The sequence below is a fragment of the Rhinatrema bivittatum genome, chromosome 2, assembly GCF_901001135.1.
Source record: "Rhinatrema bivittatum chromosome 2, aRhiBiv1.1, whole genome shotgun sequence".
NCBI lineage: Eukaryota > Metazoa > Chordata > Amphibia > Gymnophiona > Rhinatrematidae > Rhinatrema > Rhinatrema bivittatum.
In genome coordinates this window covers 684,722,477-684,748,365 of record NC_042616.1, presented here as the reverse complement: position 1 = coordinate 684,748,365, position 25,889 = coordinate 684,722,477, and the positions used below count along the sequence as shown (strand labels likewise).

The 25,889-nt window shown below is 46.9% G+C and overlaps 1 long non-coding RNA gene across 2 annotated transcripts in view; it reads right to left on the bottom strand.

Moving 5' to 3' along the window:
* Window positions 1-24,524: 24,524 nt before the first annotated feature.
* LOC115085482 overlaps window positions 24,525-25,889 on the bottom strand; it is a 38,800-nt gene continuing 37,435 nt past the window's right edge. For both annotated transcript variants that reach the window (XR_003854861.1, XR_003854862.1), the window contains exons 4-5: window positions 25,799-25,846; window positions 24,525-25,439 (exon numbers count right to left, since the gene is read on the bottom strand). This is a non-coding gene — a long non-coding RNA (uncharacterized LOC115085482). The remainder of the gene's footprint in view (window positions 25,440-25,798; window positions 25,847-25,889) is intronic.

Below are 25,889 nucleotides of genomic sequence, written 5' to 3'. Positions count from 1 at the left end.
TGCCACCCTACTGATCACGTTTTCACTAACCCTTCTATTACGTGATCGGGAGCTTGGGACTCCCATGACAGCATGGCTAATTCAGCCCTGCTATCGACGGGAAAAGCAAGTTTGCTTACCGTAAACGATGTTTCCGTAGATAGCAGGATGAATTAGCCATGCTGACCCACCCTCCTCCCTGTCATCATCGTACCAACTACAACACAGCTTAATCACAGACTGAGGAGATTAGTACTTCCTGCGCGGGAACCCACGCGCAGCCGCAGAGGGACTAAAAACTTAACCTCTGCTTTATCAAGCTCCGCCTCCCGGACCTGACGAACAGATCCCATGACAGCATGGCTAATTCATCCTGCTATCTACGGAAACACCGTTTACGGTAAGCAAACTTGCTTTATTTGATATTCAAGTTCTAATTATTCTAATTATTTGGTATGACATTGCATGTAAGCTCAGAATATTATTGATTGAATTTATTTAATATTATTGGTTGAAAATTTATATGCACAATATTTGTTATTTTCATAATTCAGTTGTATACTAGTTTTTACTTTTCAGGTCTTCAGTCTTCCTGACTTAAAGGAACTTCAGTTCCTTTTAAACAGAATTCTGAACTTTTATTTTTCAAACACACTTTTGATTTTTGATCTAATTTTATTTTTGATACATTTTTGATACGAATTTTGAGCTCAAATTATATGTTATCTGTTGTCTGTTTGATGTTAAGAAGACAATGAATGTATATTTGTAGAATGGATGAGTATGTGTCAGTCTAGTGTAACATATGTTTAATGTAATGTCTGAAATATTTGTTGTTTGTGGTTCAGCTTACCGCAGATGACTTTCCTTTAAATGATTAATTTGATTTTATGCTATTTTACCATATTAGGTATCCGAAACCATAACAGAAACACACATTCCAATTAGGCCGCAATGAATGAAAAATTGATACACCTTACTGAAAGCTTGAAAACGACTCCATTGTTCCCATCCCTTCTACAGAAGTTTCGCCTTAATCACAGAATTCATCCTCCATTCATCATTGAACTTTATTAATCTTGCTTGATTATATTTTGCCTTTATGTTTGTTGTAATTTACCCTAATGCAGTTCTCATAATTGTGTGAACCATATTACCCTGATCAGATCCATTCCCAATTGTCAGTTCTTTACACAAAGATTAACTATTATGCATTACATCACACTGTCCTTTGTCAAATGTCAATGATAATTGATTGCCATACAAAACTAGCCCATATGCCATTCTGCAAATGCCATGATTTGGATATCTTCAAAATACTCAAATATCCAGCTGATGTATGGAACTCAAGTGTGACTTGCTTACTTGCAACCGTCATACATAGCCTCAAGAGTATGATGGCTTATGGTGTCAAGCCCGTGAAACTCTGGGCTTGAATAATCATAGGTTGCTGCAAGTGTATTTAAGAGCAAATACTGTGTGGGTACTACTAATATTTGCACTTATCAGTTTCCACCAGAAGGGCTGGTAATGTATAACATCCTGAAGTGCTCGCTCCAACACTGCAATGTTTCGGAGTGTTCGACTCCTTCCTCAGGGAGCTTCAGGGATTGCTCTGGTGTAACTCTGTGTGGAAAAAACAGTATAAAGAGTTCTACAAAATGCCTACAGGCTAATAAATCCAACAGATGGCAGAGGTTAGGAAGTGAAAAACTTACTGTGAGATAATGATTGTGGTCAATAGACAAGCGGTGAAAACCACTGGCTGTACTCGCTGAAAAAAACAATTAGCGTTTAAAAGGGTTCTCTTATGAAAATAAGAATGAAAACAATTAGCGTTTAGAAGGATTCTCTCATGAAAAAAAGAATGAAAACTGAAATACATATGTATTTAAATGCTGCAACAAATTAACACGCTGATGTATAACGCAGTCTCTCTGTGGGCTAAGAAATGCCATCTCACAATCTTCTTGGTAATGTCAAAGCTGAAAAATGCCGTTCCATTGAAAGAGGCTCTTTTGTGAAAATACAGGGAGAATGACATGTTCGTGCGAGTGCTGAAAAATTTAACTCGCTGGTGTATATTGAAGTCTCTCAATGAGCTAAAATAATGCTGTTGCAATGAGGTTATAAAGTACTTACGTGCACCAAAAGTGAAGCAGCCTTGCCGAGGTCTCTGCCGCTGAAATGACAAGGAGCCACGGGAAAACGCCGGTTTTAAAGGGGACCTGCCGACTAGAGTTAACAATAGCAGGAAATGACGTATGTAACTCCAAAATTGGAGATAACCATATATGGTGAATGACGTGTGTGGGGGAATACTACAACAGCTAAAGTCCATATATAGGCAATGACGTCATGTGGGTGGCCATTTTGAAGAAAATGAAAGCTGCAGGGAAAACTCTTTGTTTAAACGAGAGGGAATCCTTTTAAGTGTTGTATGCGATACTGACATGATGAGCAACCGATTGATGTAAAAGTCCAATGTGAAAATGTGAGCGGAATCAATTTCACGTTGACAGGAAAACTGTTTTTGGTATGGAACCTAGAAACGGCATCTACGTCAAGAACACAGCCATTATAAAGAACAATATAAAACAGGTAGCAAAAGCTTTGATTACGAGGGAAACTGAACAGGACATCATGTGTGGTACATTATTAAACTAAGGAGAACCAGTCGACTCTTTCGTTAAGCCCCAATGGTTCAATGGAGCATAATCGAAAAATCCAACGATTTTCTTGGATTCTCCCTGTATTTTCACAAAAGAGCCTCTTTCAATGGAACGGCATTTTTCAGCTTTGACATTACCAAGAAGATTGTGAGATGGCATTTCTTAGCCCACAGAGAGACTGCGTTATACATCAGCGTGTTAATTTGTTGCAGCATTTAAATACATATGTATTTCAGTTTTCATTCTTTTTTTCATGAGAGAATCCTTCTAAACGCTTAGGGGCGGATTTTAAGAGCCCTGCTCGCCTAAATCCGCGCGGATTTAGGCGAGCAGGGCCCTGCGCGCCGGTGAGCCTATTTTACATAGGCCTAGCGGCGCGCAGAGCCCCGGGACTCGCGTAAGTCCCGGGGTTCTCCGAGGGGGGCGTGTCGGGGGCATGTCGGGGGGCGGGCCCGGTCGTCGCGGCGTTTCAGGGGCGTGTCGGCAGCGTTTTGGGGGCGGGAACGGGGGCGTGGCTATGGCCCGGGGCGGTCCGGGGGCGTGGCCGCGCCCTCCGTACCCGCCCCCAGGTCGCGGCCCGGCGCGCAGGAGGCCCGCTGGCGCGCGGGGATTTACTTCTCCCTCCGGGAGGCGTAAATCCCCGGAGAAAGGTAAGGGGGGGTGTAGACAGGGCCGGGCGGGTGGGTTAGGTAGAGGAAGGGAGGGGAAGGTGAGGGGAGGGCGTTAGAGGATTTCCTCCAAGGCCGCTCCGATTTCGGAGCGGCCTTGGAGGGAACGGGGGTAGGCTGCGCGGCTCGGCGCGCACCGGCTATACAAAATCGATAGCCTTGCGCGCGCCGATCCAGGTTTTTAGCGGATACGCGCGGCTCCACGCGTATCTACTAAAATCCAGCGTACTTTTGTTTGCGCCTGGAGCGCAAACAAAAGTAGGCCTATTTGCGGAGTCTGAAAATCCGCCCCTAATTGTTTTCATTCTTATTTTCATAAGAGAACCCTTTTAAACGCTAATTGTTTTTTTCAGCGAGTACAGCCAGTGGTTTTCACCGCTTGTCTATTGACCACAATCATTATCTCACAGTAAGTTTTTCACTTCCTAACCTCTGCCATCTGTTGGATTTATTAGCCTGTAGGCATTTTGTAGAACTCTTTATACTGTTTTTTCCACACAGAGTTACACCAGAGCAATCCCTGAAGCTCCCTGAGGAAGGAGTCGAACACTCCGAAACATTGCAGTGTTGGAGCGAGCACTTCAGAATGTTATACATTACCAGCCCTTCCGGTGGAAACTGATAAGTGCAAATATTAGTAGTACCCACACAGTATTTGCTCTTAAATACACTTGCAGCAACCTATGATTATTCAAGCCCAGAGTTTCACGGGCTTGACACCATAAGCCATCATACTCTTGAGGCTATGTATGACGGTTGCAAGTAAGCAAGTCACACTTGAGTTCCATACATCAGCTGGATATTTGAGTATTTTGAAAGTTTCTGTTTTCCAGCTTTTCTGAGTGGTTTCTATTTACTATGATTTGGATATCTACATACACCTATATGCTACACACTACATTAACTCAAGATACTAGAGTTTTGCTCCTATTCCCAGTTCTCTTATATCCATTATATGATTAATTGAGATGCTCATTTATCACTAGGTCCCATAGATAACTGGTTTGAATTACTATCTATTATATGATTTCATTATTGCTTTCCACGTTGTGTTCATCCCCAGGTACTATAACCTGCCCTTCTTAATCCAGGTTTGTTCAGATGTCTGCGAACCAGTGGCAGACCGGCGCAATGTGCAGCAGCATAGTTTGTCAGTCTAGCCTTCACACCGTATTTAGGCAGCTCATGTGAATAGGCTGCACAGACAAGCATGTCCTCTTCAATTCGAGCATAGCTAGTAATTCTAGAGGTTTAATGTAGTCTCAAATGTTTATATCGTCATTCCCGGTTACAAGTTAAAGACAGAATTATGACATTCATTTGATTTCCCAATTCTTAAACACCACACAGTTAGCATTTGTAGATACCATTGCATTAGTTAAAGACATCCCTTATCCCTTTGGAATGGATGTCTCCTTCAAAATCCTACTACTAATTTAGATTTAAAGCATTTGTTTGTATCCTTATAACGTTCATATGCATTGGCCTTCTGTTATGTTTTAGCTTACCATGCATTTGTCTCTGTTTCCGCCGCTTTGGAAGTACTATTGCTTCTGCTATGCCTAAAATGCCAGGACTCAATATTATGGTTAATTCTTCATCTGAAGTACAAGATCAAGTCACCGCAATTCGACAACACCTTATGATGAACATAATTGAGTCTCCTTCTGAATCTGATGTGTAAGAAATCTTTTAAAGGATAAGGTTGTATTTTCATAGAATTTGGTTGGGAAACACAGTTTAAGGTGGCTTACATTTCTAAGAGAGTTTGCAATGATTGTTTGTGAGAATGAATGAAGTTTGTTGTTTTAATGACCTGAGACATCATCCTGCATTACTGTGAAGATCTTCTATACCATATTAAAGAAAGCCTTTCATTCACATGCAGCAACATTGGGAATAAATGTTACCTCCTCAGGCTGTTATGCTTAACGATGACGGGTAAGCACCAGGTAGCCAATCATTAGGATTGTGTGCTATGGGCAACCTAAGGCAGTGGCATTAACCCTGAGTAGAATGGTTGAAGCAATAATCAATCATTAAGAGGATTAATTGGAAATATAGGTCACTTGTATGCTGTTAATAAGAACACACTACAGAAACTTGGATCAACTGGAAGAAGGCCAGAACAGTACCTGAATGAAGAGTGAATATGAGATTGAATGACAATAAAGCAAGATAAAGAAGAATGTGTGAATGATTGAAAGATATGTGAGAAGAATGTTTCAGCAACATAAAGAATATGAAAGCCATTTTAACAGTCCAAAAAGAGGGTGATACAAAATTGATGCTATGATTATTTCAATCCAGGAAATACAATCTCAGCCTTTCATTGGTGAAGAGTTTTCCAACTCTTCAAGGGGGAAATGTATATAGAAAGAAAGTCTATTGTATTTCCTGAACTTTATTGGCAACCTATTTCACCACCATGTGCTTTGGCAAGCTCTTAGTCTACCATGTGCTTAGACAAGTCCAGCACCGGAAGAAGCCAACTCCCCAGAGACAGTACTTGTCAGTACCTGATTGGACTAAAAGCAATGATCCCCATTGGTTACCGGAAGTAGAAAACACACCCAGGATGCGTGTCAGAACATTCCTATTGGACAATGCAAAAAGTTTAAAAGTTTCGGACACACGGCTCTGCTCTGAGAAGCAGCGCTGAATACCCCGTTGTAACAAACCCGCTTCTCCGGGGAACAACAACTTCCTCTTTTCTTGTTCCGCCTTTCCCTTTGTCCCTGTCTTTCTATCAAATAAACTTGCTTTTTAGATTGCAAAGCTGTCTGAAGTTGCCTTCCTGAGTCCCGCTATAAACAAGAGGGTGGGTTATGTAGACATTCATGATCTGTAAAGTAGGTTTTCAGAAGTAGGGTGGGAAAATTTTGAAGCTGAGGTACAACTGGGGCATATAGAAAGGCCTTTCCGTCATTATCCTTTTAGAAAGATGCATTTGTCTCTTCTTGTGCTGCTGCTTAAGGAGGTTGGCAAGTTCAGATTAATTTTGAATTAGTCTTTTCCTCTTGGGACTTCAATGAATGGCTGTTACCAAGGAGCTGTGTTCAGTATGGTACGCATTGTTTGAGGATGTAGTCGCTTTAGTGCCGTCAGCATGAAGGGGTGCCTTATTGACTAAGGCGGCATAGAATCAATGTTTCTGTGAATAAGGTAACATAAAATAGTCTATCTGACCCTGCTGTTGTGATTGGATCCTGAAGCTGTGCTAGGGTTTGAAGTGCTGAAGAATTAGCTTGAGTTTTGTTATAATAGAAAAAAGTGGTTTGTTTTCCTGCCTGGGAGGAGTTCCTGCGCTTTGGGTCTGGAAAGCAGGGAAATGTTAATTGATCCTGGGAGGTTTGTAGTGTCTGACTCAAGTACCATTTTGTCCTAAAAACATCTGGAATCATGGTACAGTTTTTTAAGAAAGAGATTTAATTAATGCTGGTGCTTTAAGTTTCTCTTCCCAGGATGGTTTCTGTAAAGCTGTGAAATACATTTCCTGTGGGGAAGCTGTGCTGTGCTGTAGAGAGGTGCAGGCTGGGATGCTGACATCACTGACATTGTTTCCTTGTTTAGCCTAATCACATGACCAACTGTTAAATAAAACTTAAAACATTTTAAAAATTCAAAACCTTGGCAATTTAGGAAGGTGGGGAGGTCAAAGAGACTTCATGCAAATTTTGGAAAAAAACAATTGATCTAAACATTAAATCTTTCTTTAAAATCAAAATCAGTTTGAGAAGGGCACCCCAACGAAGTATCTGGGTGCCCCGGCATAATGTAGTGGCCAGGCACCCGGGGGTAGGGGAAGGAGTGGAGAGAGTGGGCTGCTGCGCGCGCATGTCCGCGCTGGCGTGCCCACTTATTGGCCGCCGTCCCCGAGAACGAATCCGGTCCTCGGGGAGGCGGGCCGAGATCCGCAATTGGTTCCCCAGGGAGAGGGGAACCAATCTGCTGGAACCCAGCTGATTAGGTTCCCAGGGAGCGCTGGTAGCCCCCTCTTTGCCTGTCTTCGCTCCCCAGACTTGCATCTCCGCATCGCCGGGCGACTTCTCCACGCCCTTGCTTTAGCCGCGGTAGGCCTCTATCCTCCGTTGCCACCTGAGTACCTGTGCCTGCACTCCCTCACTCGCAATCGGGTGCCCCACATCTACCTCCCTGGCTGCCTGAGTGACAATCAGTTCCCCTGCAGCCTTCTCTCATCCCCGCTTGGCCTGTGTGCCCCTTCCGCGTTCCCCCCCATCGCGAGCCCTCCGGCCTTTCCCTCAGGCCCTGCCACTGCCTGCAGGCCTTAGTCTCCTTGCTGCCGCGTGAGCACCAGACCCGACTTCCCCCCCCCCCCCACCTCCCGGCCCCGTGCAGGCTGCAGCCTCCTTGAGTGCCTGTCGCTGCCTCATCAGGCGCTTCTCTCCGGACAGAGCCTTGCCCACATGCTCTACAACCTTGCCTCTGGCCCCAATCCCCGGGCCTTATTTCATTAATTTCTCCAGCATATTAAAAATAAAAAATAAACTAAACATAGATGGAGGCACAAACTCCACAGCAGATAGTACTACGCGCCATCCCCAACTGCAGGACTTGTCCTTTGGCTAACTACAGGGCTTTTGTGGAACTTCGCCCCTCCGAGGGATCCAGACTTTTGGTTCACTCAGCTGGCAGACCGCTCACCTTAATTTCAATTTGACGCAGTGCTACCCAAGTGCTTAACGTACCTCGGGTTGGACTCATCCCATTTCGGAACACATTCCTTCCAAATAGGTGCAGCAACCTCAGCCTCTCAAGCTGGATTATCGAGAGGTATAATTCAGTGGATAGGGCGCTAGAAATCGGGCGCCTTCAAAGGTTACATACGCCTGGGACATCAATAACCAATGCAATATACTAACACTTCTCTCTTTTCAGGTCCTAGAAGTCGGGGGCAGCGAATATGGATTGTGTGACACTCCTTCATCACGTGGGCTTTCAAGCATGCCCAGGAGCGTCCCTACGGTGTTCACTTGGACTTAACACAGTATAACGCAAAAATCCGTTGGCTGGGACGCAGGGGCATGGGCTGGGATAAATTGCTTCCCTGCCTTCAAAGGAGCGTAGTGCGATTTGGGTAACCACAGATTCTGATTATCTACCTAGGTGGTAATGATTGGGGTTCGATGTCTGGACGCAAGTTTATCGCGATGATACGGAAGGACTTGATATCTGCCAAGGTCTTGCTACCAACTACAGTAATTTGTTGGTCCGACATTATTCCAAGGCCTGCTGAAATAAATAGAAGGATTTAGCAATGCTGCCAGGCCAAGGCAAACAGGCAAATTGGTTCCTGGCTAACATTAGAGGGTCGTCACATTCATCACGAGTAGTCATGAGATTGCGGGAAAGGGCTATTTTGCCCTGACGGGGTGCATCTATAGGACAGGATTTGTTCCCAAGTTCATTTCAGGATGCCTTGGAAGCGTTGCTGCGGTAGGGATCTAGGCCGCATCTTGGGGGGGGGGGGGGGTCACAGGATGGATTGCCTGAACCGATTGAGATGCAATATGTTGATGGCGGGACAACTGGGTACAGTTGTCCTGCGGGAGGCTCCTTGCTGCAGGTGGCAGGAGCTGGTGGTCACAACCCCTTGCTGGATGGTGGCGGGGGTCGTGGGTATAGTGTATCGGGGTGCCTGGGCATAATGTGGGTGCCAGGCACCTGCCGCACCATCACCCGGGGGGGGTGGGAGAGTAGGGGAAGGAGTGGGGAGAGTGGGCCGCCGCGCACACATACCCGCACCGGCGTGCCCGCTCATTGGCCACCGTCCCCGAGGACGAATCTGGTCCTCAGGGAGGCGGGCTGGGATCCGCAATTGGTTCCCCAGGGAGAGGGGAACCAATCGGCTGGAACACATAGGATTAGGCTCCCAGGGAGTGCCAACAGCCCCCTCTTTGCCTGCCGACGCTCCCCGGACTCGCATCCCACCCACCCACCCTCATGGCACTTGTTATGTTAAGTGAGTATGTTCATGTTGTTCATTTGAGGCGGTGTTGTCGCAACTGGGGGGGGAGCGGGTTGCCCGAGCCGATTGAGATGCAATGTGTTGATGGCAGGACAATTTCGTGCAGTTGTCCTGTGGGAGGCTCCTTGCTGTAGGTGGCGGGAGCTGGTGGTCACAACCCCTTGCTGGATGGTGGTGGGGGTCGTGGGTATAGTGCATATGTTAATGGTTCTAACTGGATCTGCGCACCTTGCTGGCGGGTGCGCAGGGAAGCATATGTAAATTCCTGGCTCTGGCACCTGATTGTTGTACAATAAAGTTGTGGCCTGTTTGATCCCACTCTTGCCTAAGTCTCGTTGATGTTATTGATTGCATTGCTTGTTATTGACTTGTGAGAGGGTGGGTGCTGGGAGAAAAGTCAGTCCTGGCTACCCATATTAAAGAAAGAGATTTAATTAATGCTGGTGCTTGCTGTAGAGAGGTGCAGGCTGGGATGCTGACATCACTAACATCGTTTCCTGGTTTAGGCTAATCACATGACCAACTAAAGTTAAATAAAACTTAAAACATTTTAAAAATTCAAAACCTTGGCAATTTAGGAGGTGGGGAGGTCAAAGAGACTTCATGCAAATTTTGGAAAAAAAAATTGATCTAAACATTAAATCTCTCTTTAAAATCAAAATCATTGTGATTTGCAGGTTGTGGTCATGAAAAGAAGGTCTGATAACATGATTCCAGTAAGAATTTAAACTTAAAACTCATTTTAAAGAGAGTTAATTATCCTGTTTGGGAGAGGAGATTTCAGAAGCTCAGGACAGCTAGATAGATATTGCTTTAAAACAGTGGTTCTCAACCTTTCTAATGCCGTGACCCCGCAATACAGTTCCTCATCTTGCGGTGACCCCTCGCCCCGCGAGGGCGGGGTGAGGGTGGGGCTTTGGTCATATGGGGGCGGGGTTATGGATGGGGTTGGATTTTAGTGCATACTTATTTATTATGACATTTATAAACAGAACCACCATTCCTCATAAAACAATAAAATTAAGAAACATAAAGCATCAGTTATAATAGTAAAACCATACTAATAAAAGAATATTTTAAAATTACTGATAAATAGAATTTCTATTAATTAAAATCATATACATTTTTATAATTTCCCAAACACCAATAAAATATTTCAAAACAGCACATATATCAAATAACACACAATAATTAAAACTAATAAGGATTTTAAAAAGCCCCTGCTGTCCATACATGGGAGCTCTTGATTTCCAGTCACCCTGATATTGTCGAAGATTAGGAGGTTATCCTCTCTCTCTCACACATACTCACATGTCCATTCTCTCTCACACATACACTGTCACATACATACACATTCATGCTCTTATACCCACCATAACCTCTCACTCTCACAGACACTGATACACTCTCAAGGTGTAAGACACTCTCTCTCCCCCCCCCCCCCCACTCACACACACTCTTACTCCCCTGGATTTTCTCATTCACACTCATGCTCTCACTCTTACTGGCTCCCTCACAACCTCAGAGCCTCTCAGATAAAACTCTATGCAGCAGAAATAATGCTGAATGTTGAGAATTGTGTTATGCAGACTAATCTGGAAAATGCACTGATTTCTACATGAGTCATAATGAATCAGTCCTCAGCTGCAGGCTTCAATTGATTATCCTGGCTCCCTTTAATGTTTGCCAAATACAGTTCATGTGTAACAGCAATCCTAATTCTCCACCAGATCAAGCTGATTTCACATCCCACTTCATACTTTGTCACATCCAGCTGAGTCAAACAAGTAATCTAATTACTGCCACGTGGCTATTGGGGAGGCGCTGATTGCTGCTATTGGCACTGAAGCCCATTCTGCTGCCTCCTCTGTGCAGGCCCCGTGGGTTTCCACTTCCTCCATGTTGATCTCGTACATTGTGAGATCCGCCATAGAGAAAGTGCTACTCTTGCACATTCCCAAAGATTACATGTACCAATCAGTAAAAAGTCATTTTTTTTTTACATCTGCTTCCCTTTCTTATTTTTTTGCCATTTCCTTTTATATTGCCTTTTTTTCTATTTCTTTTCTCTCCACCTGTCTTCTTCCCTCAAACACACAGTCAGGTTCTCATTCTCACATGCATTTCTCTCTCACACACACATACACACACAGGCTCTCACTGTCACATGCTCTCTCTCTCATGCAATCATTCATACACACAGTCTCTCACTGGCACAGGCTGTCTGAGTCTCACACACAGGCTCTCTCACACCCCCACATGCTGCCTTGCTCAAGCACAGGCTCTCACTCTTACATGCTGTCTCTTTCACACACACAGAGGCTCTCACATGCTGTCTCTGCAAACACACACAGTCTCTCAACTCACTCTCACACACAATCTCTCAACTCATCTCATACTCGCACACACCTCTCTCTCACCTCTGGGCCTCTTCTTTACGGGTTGCCACAGGATGGGCTCTGCAGCGGTCCTAGTCTTCCCGGCCCCGCTGCTCCTCTTCTGCACGCGACTGACGCGCCTCTTCTACCCACGCGGCTGACGCGCCTCCTCCTTCCTGCCCGTGCGGCTCCGGCAACATTTGTCTTCCGGGGCAGGGCGGGCAGGAAGGAAGTAGGAGGAGCACCTGCAGTGGCTGATACACCTCCTTCCTGCCTGCGCGGCTCCAGCCACATACTTTACTGCGACGCGCTAGCTTTTTGGGCTATGTCTCTTCCCTTTTGGGGTTGGAGGAGGCAGGTCGCCAGCTTTGCCCCGCCTCCCCGCAGCAGCCGCGGCGCCACGGACCGGCAAAAAACCCCAACGGCCCGGTACTGGTCTGCGGACCGGTGGTTGGGGACCCCTGCTTTAGGCGACCCCTGTGTTTTGGTCGTTCGACCCCCGCCGGGGTCGCGACCCACAGGTTGAGAACCACTGCTTTAAAAGAAGTCAGAGTGTAGCTGTGCACATCTAAGGAAGGGTTTAGGGCGATAAGTTAACACCATGTTTTGAGATTGGAGCTTGTTCTCTTTATATGGAGATGAGTGTTGGGGAGTGTTTTCAAAGGAGTTTTCATGGGATTTGAGAGAGTGTGGGACTTTTTTTTTGGAGATTGTTTATTTCTTTGGTTTATGGTGGCATCTTTTGAGGTGACGGTTGGTTTAAGAGAAGGTGGAGCGAGCATGTCTTGCTCTGCCAAGGTTAACATGGGCACAAGCGGCAGGGAGCATAGGCAGGGAGGGGGAGGGGGTGAGGTAACCGATGGCAATGGCAACAATTTAAAATTGCTGCATTGCCATTGGTTGCCAGGTAGCTAAGTAAGATTTTTGGTGCGAATTGAGGCGGTTAGGAATCATCAGTGAAGCAAGTGGCAGATTTCTGCTTTTGCTCCGGTCGTGATTTCTGGCTGCCTTAGCTTTTATCGGTCGGTTTTTTACATTTTTGCCTGCGGTGCAGTTCCCCGGCTTTTCCGGCCACATGAGGAGAGCTTGAGCCAAGTCAGTGGCCCTCTCCCCCGGGGCGACCTCCGACCGATCGCAAGCGGCTGCTGGCAGTGAGGTACGGGTCCCGGGTATGGCCCACCCCCCCAGGCAGGCAATGGTAAGTTTACTCTGGCCTGGGGCTCGGCCGAGCGCAGCAGCCACTGCCGATGTCCAGCCTCCCGCTCCCACGGCACGTATCCCCCTGCGGGCTGGCTCTCCCCCTCTCAGATTCGGGGGAGAGTGTCCCTGAGCCGGCCGATGCCCCGCTTTCCCTGCCTCTTTCAACCGCCCCCCGCTTAGCTCCTCCCCGCGGGGGGGAGGGGGACGGATGCAGAGATCTCAATTAATGCATCGGGCAGGGACTTCGGGTGCCCACCGGGCCTCCCTCCGGGCCCAGGAATGGAAAGCCGCATTTTCGCCGCCCATGAGGATCCTCGCGCCGCCTAAGCTGATCCGGCACCTCCCGTGATTGCTCCTGCCCCCAGCAGGCAATGTGCTCCGCGTAGCCAGCACAGGCCTGCCCCCCAGCAGCTGATACTAGGGAGCCGCGATTAAACAAGGCCCGGCGTAGCAGGGGGTAGAGCCGAGAGCAAGGGGGCGGAGACATTCCCTTTTTAGGAGAGCACCAGCTCCCTGTGTTCCCTGCTCTTCCTGCAGGGCAGTGATCCCATAAGCCAGTGAGCAGGGAGGGTAGGAAGGGTAAGCAGCCAGTTAGGAGACAAGCGGGGGAGGTGGAGGAGCATAAAGCATCCAGTGCGGGGGAGGGCCCCCTCCCTACACCCCGCCCCGGTCCTCCAGTCCCGGATCCGGACAGATGGGGTGATGGGAGGTCCCACAGCCGCTTTGATAGCGGATGTCCTGGGTCACTATGTGGGTTCTAGGTTTGGAAGCTCCCAGGCGGTATTTGGTGCGAGCGGAGGAAGTTTGGAGAGCATTGGGGGTTGGCACCAGGAAGTAGGAGGCCACTTTGGGGAGGAGGTTTTTCCAGCAGAGGATGGGTGGAGGGGCGAGCTCTGGGGTGAGCGTGAGGTGCCCTCCATGCGGGGTTCCAGGGTCCAGGATCGCGCCTTAATGGTTTCACGAATAGGCAGGGGGTGGATAGGGTGGTTGGATCTTTCACAGATGCGGAGGACGTGGTGGTCCCAGGGACGTCGTGGCAAGAGGCTTGAAGAGATCGGGTGTTCTAGGCGAGGCGGGAGGACTCAAGGACCAGCCGGCCGGCTTCAAAGGGACTTACCGCAGAATCATGGAGCACCGGTGCAGCAGGAGTTCCGGAAAGCGGCACATCGGGAACGGGAACAGGTACGACCGCCGGGGGGGAAGCGTGCGAAAGTAGAGGATATGCTAGGAAGAAAAAGAGGTCACGGGTCAGCAGTTTTTCTAGCTCGTCTTCCTCTTCTACGAGCTTGAGCGACTTTGGTCCGGGACAGCACACAGTGTTAGCAGAGGGTCCCAGGCACGACATGGGGCACCCGGCATTGGCTTCCTTAACTGAATTGTGGGAGGAGGTGCCCAAGCGCCTACTTAAGCATATCCGCAGGTGTAAATTTGTAAATATATTCAAGTTATTGGAGGGTAGACAGGCTGGCCAGAAGGACAAAAAGAAGAACAAAAGAGACAGGGCTGGTCCAAAAATTTCAAAGAATATAGTTAACTGGGTTTGGGGTTTTTTACGATTGGCCAGCATGGTCAGTCATTTTGATCCCACCCAATTTGGGGCTTTGCTGTCATACGCTGAGAACATTCTCGGGGCATTCAAGGATTACGAAGGCTGGGCTTGGCTCAACTATGACGAAAAGTTCTGTGACAAAATGGCAGGGAATAAATTTATGTCCTGGGGCACGTAGGACATTCATCTGTGGCCAGCGGCGGATTCACGATGTCGGACCGGCCTGGGTATTCGCCGCCCAGGCCGGCCCAGGATACATCAGGTGGTCTGCCGAGCGCTGCTCTGTCACGGCCGCGCACGGCAGACCACGTGACTGGAGCGATCAGCCCACCGGGGGATGCCCGATCCCCCGATAGGCCAATCCGCCCATCTTTGGCTTACTCAGATGATGAACAAGGGAGTAAGCATCAGCAGAAGTTTAGGGGCGAGCAGTAGCACAGCTGGTTACAGTGTTGGGGGGAGTAAGGGTGGTTCCTTTTGAGGTTCAGGAATTATTCGCAAGATTGAACCAGGAAGCAAAGCCACTGGGAGTGGGTCGGACCTCTGCTGGAGGTTTAACAAGCTTACATGTTTGTTTCCCGAGTGTAAATTCAGGCACGCATGTGCCTCATGCGGGGGTGCCCATCCGGCCACTAAGTGTTCACAAGGACAGATTGCTGCCCTTACCAAAGGTGGTAAACTATGAAGTCCTGTATCAAAAGGCGGATTCACCGATCGAGCTCTCAGCTTTAAAGGAGAGGTTGTGGTGTTATCCAGACTTAGCGGCTGCTTCTTTGTTGAGCGTGGGGTTTAGCTTTGGGTTTCATATCCCTTACGAGGGTCCAGGGAGCGGGGGGAGAATGGCGGAAGTAGCGCGGGAAAAGTTACAGGCGTAAATCCAATTAGGGAGGGTGGTGGGGGCTTTTGATGCTCGGCCTTTTGATAGGATGCATTTGTCGCCATTGGCTGTCATCCCAAAAAAGGTGCCGGGCAAGTTTAGGTTGATCCTGAATTTATTGTATCCAGAGGGATCGTCGGTAAATGACTTTATCCCGCGACGAGAGTGTACGGTGAAATATGCTTCCTTCGATGAGGCAATAGCTTTGGTGAGGAGCGCCTGGCCTTGGGGCTTTGCTAGCCAAAGCGGATATAGAATCCGCTTTCAAGCTATTACCAATTAACCCGATGAGCTTCCCTCTATTGGGTTTTTATTTTGAAGGAGGTTATTTCGTCGATCGCTGTTTGCCCGTGGTTTGTGCGATTTCGTGTGTGTTCTTTGAGGCCTTAGCACTTTCATTCAATGGGCCACAATGTGGTACAATGGTTGCGAAGCCATGTTACATTACCTGGACGATTTCTTGTTTGTGGGACCAAGTGGGTCAAGTGTCTGTCAGCGTCAGTTAACAGATTTTTTAGAGGTAGCTAGATCCTTAGGAGTACCCATTGCTCAGGACAAAACGGAAGGGCCGGTTACTAAGCTTACTTTCTTAGGAATTGAATTGGATTCTGTAGCTATGGTGTCGCGTTTGCCATCTGAGAAGGTAGTTCAGTTGAGAGAATTGGTGAGGCTGGTTTGAGGATCGGTTAAAGTTACTCTGAAGCAGATGCAATCCTTGATCTGTCCCCTTAATTTCGCATGCCGGGTTATACCGATGGGTCGGGCGTTCATCCGTAGACTGTCCCCCAGAACTGTTGGGGTAAGGGCCAGTCATCATTTTATTCAAGTTACGAAAGTGGTGAAGGTTTGGGAGGGTTTTTTAGATTCTTTTAATGGAGTCTGCATGATGCAGGAGGCTGAGATATCGAACGGGGAGTTGGAACTATATTCCGATGCAGCCGGGGCGACTGGTTTAGGCTTATATTTCCAGGGGCGGTGGTGTGTGGAATGGTGGCTGGAGGAGTGGGTGTCCAAGGGGCTGACGAGAAATATAACATTCTTGGAGCTTTTCCCTATAATAGTAGCTTTAACGATTTGGGGGAAGGGGTTGCAGAATAAAAAATTAGAGAGTGAGGGGGAGGTGAGTGAGGGGAGGGAGTGAGGGAGCATGAGGGGGGAGGTGAGTGAGGGGAGGGAGAATGAGGGGGGAGGTGAGAGTGAAGGAAGGGAGTTTGAGTGGGGGCAGGGGAGGGAAGGGGGGTGAGTGACCGAGGGGGAGGAGGATGAGTGACTGAGGTGAATGAGCGAGGGGAAGGGGGAGTGAGGGAAAAAATGTAGATGGGTGCAGTGTCCGAAAACGGACCGAAATGTTTTTTTAATGTAGCCCGTTTTAACGGGCTTAACGGCTTGTATATTTATAAATGATCTGGAAAGAAATACGACAAGTGAGGTAATCAAATTTGCAGATGATACAAAATTGTTCAGAGTAGTTAAATCACAAGCAGATTGTGATAAATTGCAGGAAGACCTTGTGAGGTTGGAAAATTGGGCATCAAAATAGCAGATGAAATTTAATGTGGACAAGTGCAAGGTGATGCATATAGGGAAAAATAACCCATGCTATAGTAACACAATGTTAGGTTCCATATTAGGTGCTACAACCCAAGAAAGAGATCTAGGCGTCATAGTGGATAACACATTGAAATCGTCGGTTCAGTGTGCTGCGGCAGTCAAAAAAGCAAACAGAATGTTAGGAATTATTAGAAAGGAACTGGTGAATAAAATGGAAAATGTCATAATGCCTCTATCGCTCCATGGTGAGACCGCACCTTGAATACTGTGTACAATTCTGGTCGCCGCATCTCAAAAAAGATATAATTGGGATGGAGAAGGTACAGAGAAGGGCAACCAAAATGATAAAGGGAATGGAACAGCTCCCTTATGAGGAAAGACTAAAGAGGTTAGGACTTTTCAGCTTGGAGAAGAGATGGCTGAGGGGGATATGATAGAGGTGTTTAAAATCATGAGAGGTCTAGAATGGGTAGATGTGAATCGGTTTTTTACTCTTTCGGATAATAGAAAGACTAGGGGGCAATCCATGAAGTTAGCATGTGGCACATTTAAAACTAATCGGAGAAAGCTCTTTTTCACTCGTCGCACAATTAAACTCTGGAATTTGTTGTCAGAGGTTGTGTTTAGTGCAGTTAGTATAGCTGTGTTTAAAAAAGAATTGGATAAGTTCTTGGAGGAGAAGTCCATTACCTGCTGTTAATTAAGTTGACTTAATTAATAGCAGGTGGTTAATAATAACCACCACTATTACTAGCAACGGTAACATGGAATAGACTTAGTTTTTGGGTACGTGCCAGGTTCTTATGGCCTGGATTGGCCACTATTGGAAACAGGATGCTGGGCTTGATGGACCCTTGGTCTGACCCAGTATGGCATGTTCTTATGTTGCCTTTGTTTGTGGCAGAAAACCCAAGCCCGGTTGTAATGTATTGTATTGGGTTGTGAAGGATATTGGAGGGGGGGAAATGCTCGTGTAGTTTGGGGCTACTACACGGGAAGGCCTAAGAGCAGGGGGGGGGGGGCCATGCTCAGGCCGCACGCTTACCCTTGCTGGTGCCGTGGCGGGGTAAGAGATGGGGGAGTGTCAAAGTAGTCTTACCATTGGGATGCGGGTGGTAAGTGAAGAGGGGCACGATGGAGGAGGGGGAGGGGGATTATGTTTTGGTGTTATATATAATAAGTTGCGGGGCTCGGGTTGTGTTTTCTAATAAACTGCGGCCTTGCTTTAAAGCCATATTGATGTTCCTGTGTTTTGTTCGGGGCGGGGGGGGGGGGGGGGGGGTAAATGGGGAGTGAGCAGCTGGTCTTGCTTCCCTATGTTATTTCTTTTGAATTTCTTCATATGTAAGTTGAAAAATTTCAGTGAGAGTTAAATAAGTTCCATTTCACCGAAGATATAAAAAAAAAAAAGAAAGAAACCAGGAGAATGTGGTCATAGCAACATCATGGTTACTGTATATTTACAAGGAGCTGGCAAGTGAACAGGTTAATGTAAGAATACATAAATCAGTCATATTACAGTGGATTTTATGGATTTATCTCATTTATAAATAAATGTTTGGGTTCTTAAAAAAATCCTAATCTCTTAAAAGTAATCGCCATTAGGTTTTTCTGAGGGTTTTTGGTAATTAAAGTCATAAACTAGATGGGGGTGGAACTATTTTCACATGATGTCAAAGTAGGAATATTCTCTGGAAAAAAAAAAGCGTCACTTTGTGTCCATTGTTGCTTGATGTCGAGAGAGCGAGCGATCTGCAAATGGACAGGCCAAAATTCTGGTGGCTATAGTTAAGCCAAACTACTGTGAAACACTGATTTACAGGGAATTCCTTAGTGAATGTTTGTGTGTGTGTGTGTGTGAGAGAGTCAAATTTAGTTAAAATAATTCTAAAAAAGTTAAGAAGCGAGAGGTGTCAGTTTTAAACATCACTGAAGTGTTGGTTCACGGATTTTTGCCAGCCTAGTTAGTGTATAAGATTGGGCAGGTTCCGTACCTGCCTGGCCGTTGTAATATGGTGCCAGGCTCACTTATGCAAGCCTGGCAGGTCAGGTTTAGTGGGGGCAGGCGTTTGTGGCCTGTGAGCTGTTGGGCTGAGTGCAGCCTGTAAGTTAGGGATTTGGTGGTTTAAATTTAAACCACCAGCTGCTGGGGAACCGATTGGTTCCTGCTTGTCTGGGGGTAGCTGGGAGTGGGAGGAGTTGGGGTGGTCTCCCTGGTGCACTGTTGGGCAAGCCTCACTTGCCTGCTGCTGTGCTTGACGCTGTATCCCTGCATCCCTCCTGTCGGCTTACCGTGTTCTGGGGCCTTTGTGATGGCATTGGAGGAAGCAGCGATGCCAGGTAAGGAGCCGACTGCGGCAGCGGCAGAGGAGGTCCACAGCGGGGCGGGCATCAGAGCTGCTCCAGCAGCAGTGAGTTCCGACGCGGGTGGTCCCAGGGGGTGGGTTTTGCGTTGCCTGGGTGTGCAGCGGTAAAGCCGCAGCAGTCAGGAGGAGGGCGGGTGCTTCGGCTGCCTCTGATTTCTGATGCGCGGTTGAGCTGCGGCCCTCCCCCTCCATCTTGCGATACTTCTGGGCCTTTGCCGGCGGCTGTGTCTGCAGTAGCTTCGTACACGGAGCTGGGGGAAGTGCAGCTCCTGAAGCTGCATCTGTAAATTCTCAGCTGAGGCTGGCTCCTGGGGCAGATCTAGGGGGCAGGGGGCATGCTGGGCTGGGATCGCAGTGGCCCCAGCAGCTGGGCTGAATGGTGTGGGCCACCTGGGTGGGTCCTTCCTTGTCCTAGGTGGGAGGTCTCTTCTGGGACTCTTGATTCTATTCCCGCTCCAGTTCCCGATTTTGGGAATGATTGGCATAGTGCCAGTGGGGTCCCAGGGTACTTCTGGGGCTCCGGAGACAATTGGGGTCCTTATTTTCCTCCTTGGGGTGAGGGCCCTCCGCCCCCTTGTTCTGGTTATCCTTGGGAGGTTTCCTCCTACAGTGTCCCCTTGGGATGCCACCTCCGGCCCTTGGCAGGGGGCCCTGGATCCGGCCTCTTTTGGTATGGGCCCTTGTCATTGGCCCTTTTTCTCTGATGGTTCTCCTAAGGGGCCGGCGGTCTTTGGGTCTTCTGGGCCTGCGGTTGCTGCTGCTCCATTTTCGCAGACGTATCCAGCTGGGGAGTCTATCGATGGCCCTGGACCTTCGCCACGAGAAGGATGACAGAATAATCCAGTTTCCACGGCAGCAAATACATCTGGTTCCATGGTTCCAAATCCCAGCGAGACTGGTCCGGCCAGCGAGCAGCCTGCTGTTGGAGGGACGCAGGGGGAAGAGAAGAGAGGAGAAGAAAAAGGGGGGGGGGGGGGGGGAAAATCGATAGATTTCAGGGTATTCTCTGTGGTTTGTCTTCGGACAACGTCCAAGAGAAATGAAAGATTACCATGACAAAATATGATGAATTCTCCGAAACCAAGGTTGCTGTTGTAAATGTTTGGTTAGTTTGCACCCCTCTGAAAGAACTTGATATTTGTAGCAAGCATGATGTTACCAGTAAGGTTCCCTTACCCAGTAATGTTTCTTTAGTCACAGCACCTAAGAACAGTTACTGTAGGGGGGAGTGTGTCCTTATACTACCTAGAACCAGACCCAGCTCCCACAGAGATAAAATTCCTAGATGTGTTTCAGGGCCATGAAATCGACTTTGATGAAAACCTGGTATATCTTTTAAGCTATAAAGACTCTCACACCGTGGAACTGTCTGTAGACCAAGATACTGCAGAAGTTGCAGACTAAAATTATGATTCCAGAGATGGCCATTTTACAAACTAACTACATACTGACTTATGCCTTACCTGCCCCAGCCATGGTGATCGTAGCCCACATTCTATTTTCAATCACCCTCTTTAAAAGAGTAAGGGCCGTAATGAGACACACGCGGGGAAGGTCTTGCTGTAAAGCTATGCATCTGCGAAACCTCCCTCAGTCCCCATCTTGGAACTGTATGAGGCACCGGACAATCAGTGATCATACTTTGTCACTTTCCAGACTAGGGAAAGGAGGGTTGCACACACTCTGTACCTCAAGTTTGAGATGATGTCCCTACCTCGTATTTCTACAGCATGCTCCACATGAGAACTACATTTTCTTATTTCTTATCACCCATGTATATTTCCTGTTACTATTCATCATTTATTTTTCTTCTTTATATTTTTTGCCTTTCCTCACTATAACGATTTTATTCACTATTATTCTATTACATTATTACATTACTCCCATTCTATTATTATAACGATTCCTTATAAGCACCATGACTGTTTTAGTTGCATTATTCCTACCTCATGTTGATGTCATCATTGGTGGTCATACACGTCATACAGCTGAAGCCTGCATAGTAGTCAATAGGCTTAAGCGAGAAGCCCCATTGCTGGCTCATCCTGCTTAAGAAGGGGGAAATGTAGGGAGATATCCCATGTTTTACCACTGAAAGCAGCAAATATGAATCATGACCACCAAGAAATATGCAATCAAATACTGACAGGCCCCAAAATCTCTGACTCAGTGGAAAAACAAGAGACCTTGCCCTGATACACAGAAGAAGACTTTATCTAGATCTTACCTGTTTGTAAGTGTCTAAATAAAGACAGAAGGACAAAGCGAAAACTTTAGCTCATAAGCAGGAGTCAGGAACTGGCCAAGCAAGTCCCATGTCAGAAAGACCCCCACCCTTGGAAGGGGGGGGGCAGTCTGAGACAGAGAAAAACACTCTGGCATATAATAGCTTGGCATACAGAAGTGGCAGTTCTCTCCCTGAAGAAATGGGGAGGGGGGAAAGACCTGCAATGTGGCAAAGGCCCTCCACCCACCACGTAATTAAGCATGAGCTTATGCATATTTATCAGCTAGAAAGTATAAGACGGGGGGCAAATAGGGAGCAAATCCTGAAAAGATCCTGGGAGCAAGAGCCTGAAGGCACAAACCCTGAGGACAAGCTGAAGGCAAAACATGAAGAGTGACCCAGAAAGGAAGAACAAAAGGGGAGGCCGAAGCAGACCAGCACTCCCTGCTATTGAGGAGGGAGAAAAATTAGGTTGGCTAGGACACCAGAGAAGAGATGCCCTGACGAGAGACAGTGGTGAGTGGTCTGAGGTGATGGGAAGCTGAGAGCAGCCCGACAGCAGCTGGGAAGGGGCTTAGAAGCAAACTCCCAAACTCTGCCAGAACCTGTCTCCTCCTCTCCCCACATTCTCCAGCTCTCTAGCCGAAGCTTGCTTCAGAGGTAAACAGGGGAGATCGCCTGAAGTCAGGACCAGGGATAAGTAAGTTAGCCATAAGTATTAATATATTAAGCAGGCTAAGGTTTATGGCATGTGTGAACTCACCCATGGTACAGAACTTTCTTTAGAGTAAACTGGTGCTTAGTGGCCAGGATACTAGAGACATATTATTGTTATCTTCTAAATGCTAAATCCTGCCAAATCTGATAAATAAAAGTCTATTTCTGAAGAGAACACTTTGTCTTTTTCCTGAGCTTAGGATCGTGAAGTAAGATGGGAGGGCAACTGAAAGTGTTCTGTAGCAGACAGGTCCCCTGCATCCCTAAACCTCCTTACAGGGTGCTGTGTGGGAATGGTCCTATTTTTTTTTTTAAGAGCAAACTAATTTTGGTATACACTTCAGTGGGCACCAAGATTTAGTCAAATATACCTAGCCCTCAGCCTTTTTCAATCATAGCTCCCATCCTTTGCAATATGCTTCCATCTGAGATTATCATGATAAAAGAACCTAGAAGTGAAATAGAAAATACCAGTGCAACAGAAATTTCACTTGCTATGGAAACATATTGAATATTTTAAAGGCAAATAATGTTTCATTGACCTTCATAGTGACACCTTAGAACCACATCAATTTGAATATATGGCTAATGTTCAAAGAAGCGTCAACAATATAATCATCGGTCAATCTAGTGCCACACAAAAAGGGTTTTTGAATTTTGTTTTTGTGATATGTAGATAAATACTTGTAAACAATATCCACACTTATCTGAGAACAACTCGATCACAAGTTGACTACTCAATATGTTGGAAGAATGGAGTCAAATGCAGCTGTGCACACGAATCTGCAACGTTTTGAGAGCACCACCCTCTGCTTCAGGAAATCTGTTTTTATCTGTCAATGTCCTCCATTCAGCGAGTGTATTAGATGTTTCTAAACAATAAAATATTTTTAGTAAACATTTCTCAATGTATCTATTGTTATTCTTGTGTACATGCAAGTTGATGCTGAAAATAAAAGGAAAATACATGCCAGCATCCCACCAACACCACCTCAATCTCCCGCCAAGACGCAGGCAGCAATGCCACAAGCACCACACCCCCCCCCCAACCCCCACCAAGACACAGGCAGCAATGCTAGTACCATCACCACCACCTCCTCCCCCAGCACCCATTTCCTCCCACCCCACTGTACATGGAGGCCGAGGAGGCCATAGACATCGATGATGACTGGCTCTCGCCAGAGGCAGCAGCAGAAGGTCACCACTTCTTGGAGGCTGGTGCAGTATCCAGGGAAGGGCCACAGGAACAGAGCAGACTCTCTCTCTCATCCAGGCACGCCTGGATGCTGTGCTGGCTCTCTAGGTTCAGTTGACCCATGGTCTTGATGCCCTTGAGGGCCTGGTGGTTCAGATAGTGGCCAGTTTGGCACATCTGAGGGATGATCAGCAGGAAATAATTGAGCTGCTGAGAGCTATGGTAGCATCTCAATCACTGGTGGCCATGGCCCAGGCTCCGCCAAGCCAGTCACCATCTCCCCATCGGTGATGATCCTCCTCGGCCCCCCAAGGACCTTATTCCCTGTCCCACCCTCTTCATCCCTGCTCCTCCTCTCTTGTTAATTTTCAGATGGAGTTTTATTTGTTAAAACATATTTCTGGTTGTTCTGTGTAGAAAGGAGACAAGGGAGAGAGATGCGATATTGGGTAAGGGAAGGTGATGTTACTGATGCCTGTGATGGTAGTGGGGATAGGGGAAGGAAGAGGGTGATGATACAAGGGGAGAGGCATGACAATGATGCTAGGAGAAGAGGGGAGGGAGACGGCAATGATGGCAAGGGGTGGGGGCGGGTGAGTGAAGAGAAGAGATTGAGGATGGGGAAGTAGGTGTTGGGCCATATCCAAAAAACAAAATCACTGATCAGATATGTCTTATAGGTGCATGGTTTAAAAATCATATTTTATGTTTGTTACTAATTTCCCGGATTAGTTTTTTTAATGAAGGTGGTTTTGTAGGACATTTTCCAACATTTATAATAGTGTAGCGTGTAAAAGGTCATAGCGAAAAAATTATGGACAAAAAAATAAAAACAGAGCCCCAGACAGACTCCCGTGCCCACCATCCGTTCTTTTTAACCTAGAGAAAGTTTCAGGGCAGGGATCCCCCCTCGCAACGGCACCTAATAAACCATGACAGTGGTTATGCACCGGTGAGGCTGCGCAAGGCAGACCTCTTGCACGTTGTCTAAACCTGAGCCCATGAATAGGAAATGTAATTCATTGCTTACACAGGACAATCAACCTTTTGTTAGAATACTTTTATTGGGCAAATACTCATGGGTGTTTCAGAGAACACAAGGCACTGGCTACATCCTGGATGATGATTGCCCATCAAGCTAGCCAGAGTAGCCACTGCCGCTTTGTTCTCCTTGCACACTTCCTTGAGTTCAGAGTGTAATAACTCGTTGTGCTGCTCCTGTCGTGACAGCATTTTGGACATCGATGCTGAACAAAGCCTCTTCCAGGTCTTGTGCCACTATTGCTTTGTTCAGGGCTGGTGCCGCTGTTGTCTCAGCTCCCTGAGTTTCATGTATAACCTCCATGAGGTTGAGTGAGATAGGGGCCTCGGGCTCATTCTCCTGGACTAATTGGCTGGGGGCACCTCAGTTAACAAAAAAGATGAACTCCGGTGTAGGAAGGGATGGTGTCTCTCCCTCCATGGCATCTGCCACATTGTTGTTGACTTCTTGGAGAAACAGAGGCTGAAGTTCTTTATATAGTTCTCAACTGTTGCCCACCCAAAAGAAAAACAAATGCAAACAAGGTGGTGCTTTCAAAATTCATACCTTCACTTGCTCCTGTGTCAGCCCCATACAGTGCAGCCACACCAGCCTTGATCTCTGGGCGCACAGTGCTCAGGACTAGCTCTTCGTCGGGGGTCAAAACTATATCACAGTTCTGCGTGCTGATGCCTCAATTTTGGTGGCCTTTTCTTTAACATCCCTTCTAGTGTCATGCCACCGGTGCTGGATTTGTTTGACATCCCTGTTCTTGACCCACAGGGAGCTGACATCCAGCACGATCTTCTCCCAAATCTGTTTCTTCGTAGAAGCAAAAGTCTTTGAACTGAAGAGAGCTTTGTAGTTCTCGCACAAGGCCCGGCACAGTAGGTCTTCTCTCCGTCCGTAAAGCGAGCTTCCCGTATTTGCTTCTTGGCCGCTTGGCAACCGCTCGGGCCTGCCTGCTCTTCCAGATCCTCCAGCCTCTCTCTCCACCTGAGCAAAAGTTAGTTTACCAGCCATGACAATCGGTCTCTGCAAGTTGGGACCCTAAATGCAAATAAAAACATTGCATATATCAGTTAAAAAATTTATTTATTTATTTAGGGCTTTTTTTTTTTTTTTTAAATAAATAAATAATAAAATAAATAAATAAAATAATAAATACATTTCAATTCAAGATAATATGTCAGAATATCAACTGTCCACTAATTGATGTCAATATAACTTGACACTAATAAGTAACGGAAGAAAAATGCAGGCCACATGGCTAGCATTAACAGATACCAATACATACAGTTAATGGAAGGAGCAGGACTTGGGTGCCTGTAACAGACAGCCACATCCTGGACGTCCAGGAAAGGAACAGGGCTACCGAATACAAATCATGGATGTCTTGCTCTTCTTACCTGTTACCTGTTCAAAATGAAGCAATGCAGCTCTTGATCTTGATATTCCTGCGATAACAATATCAAATACGAATGTCAGCTTGTACAGAAT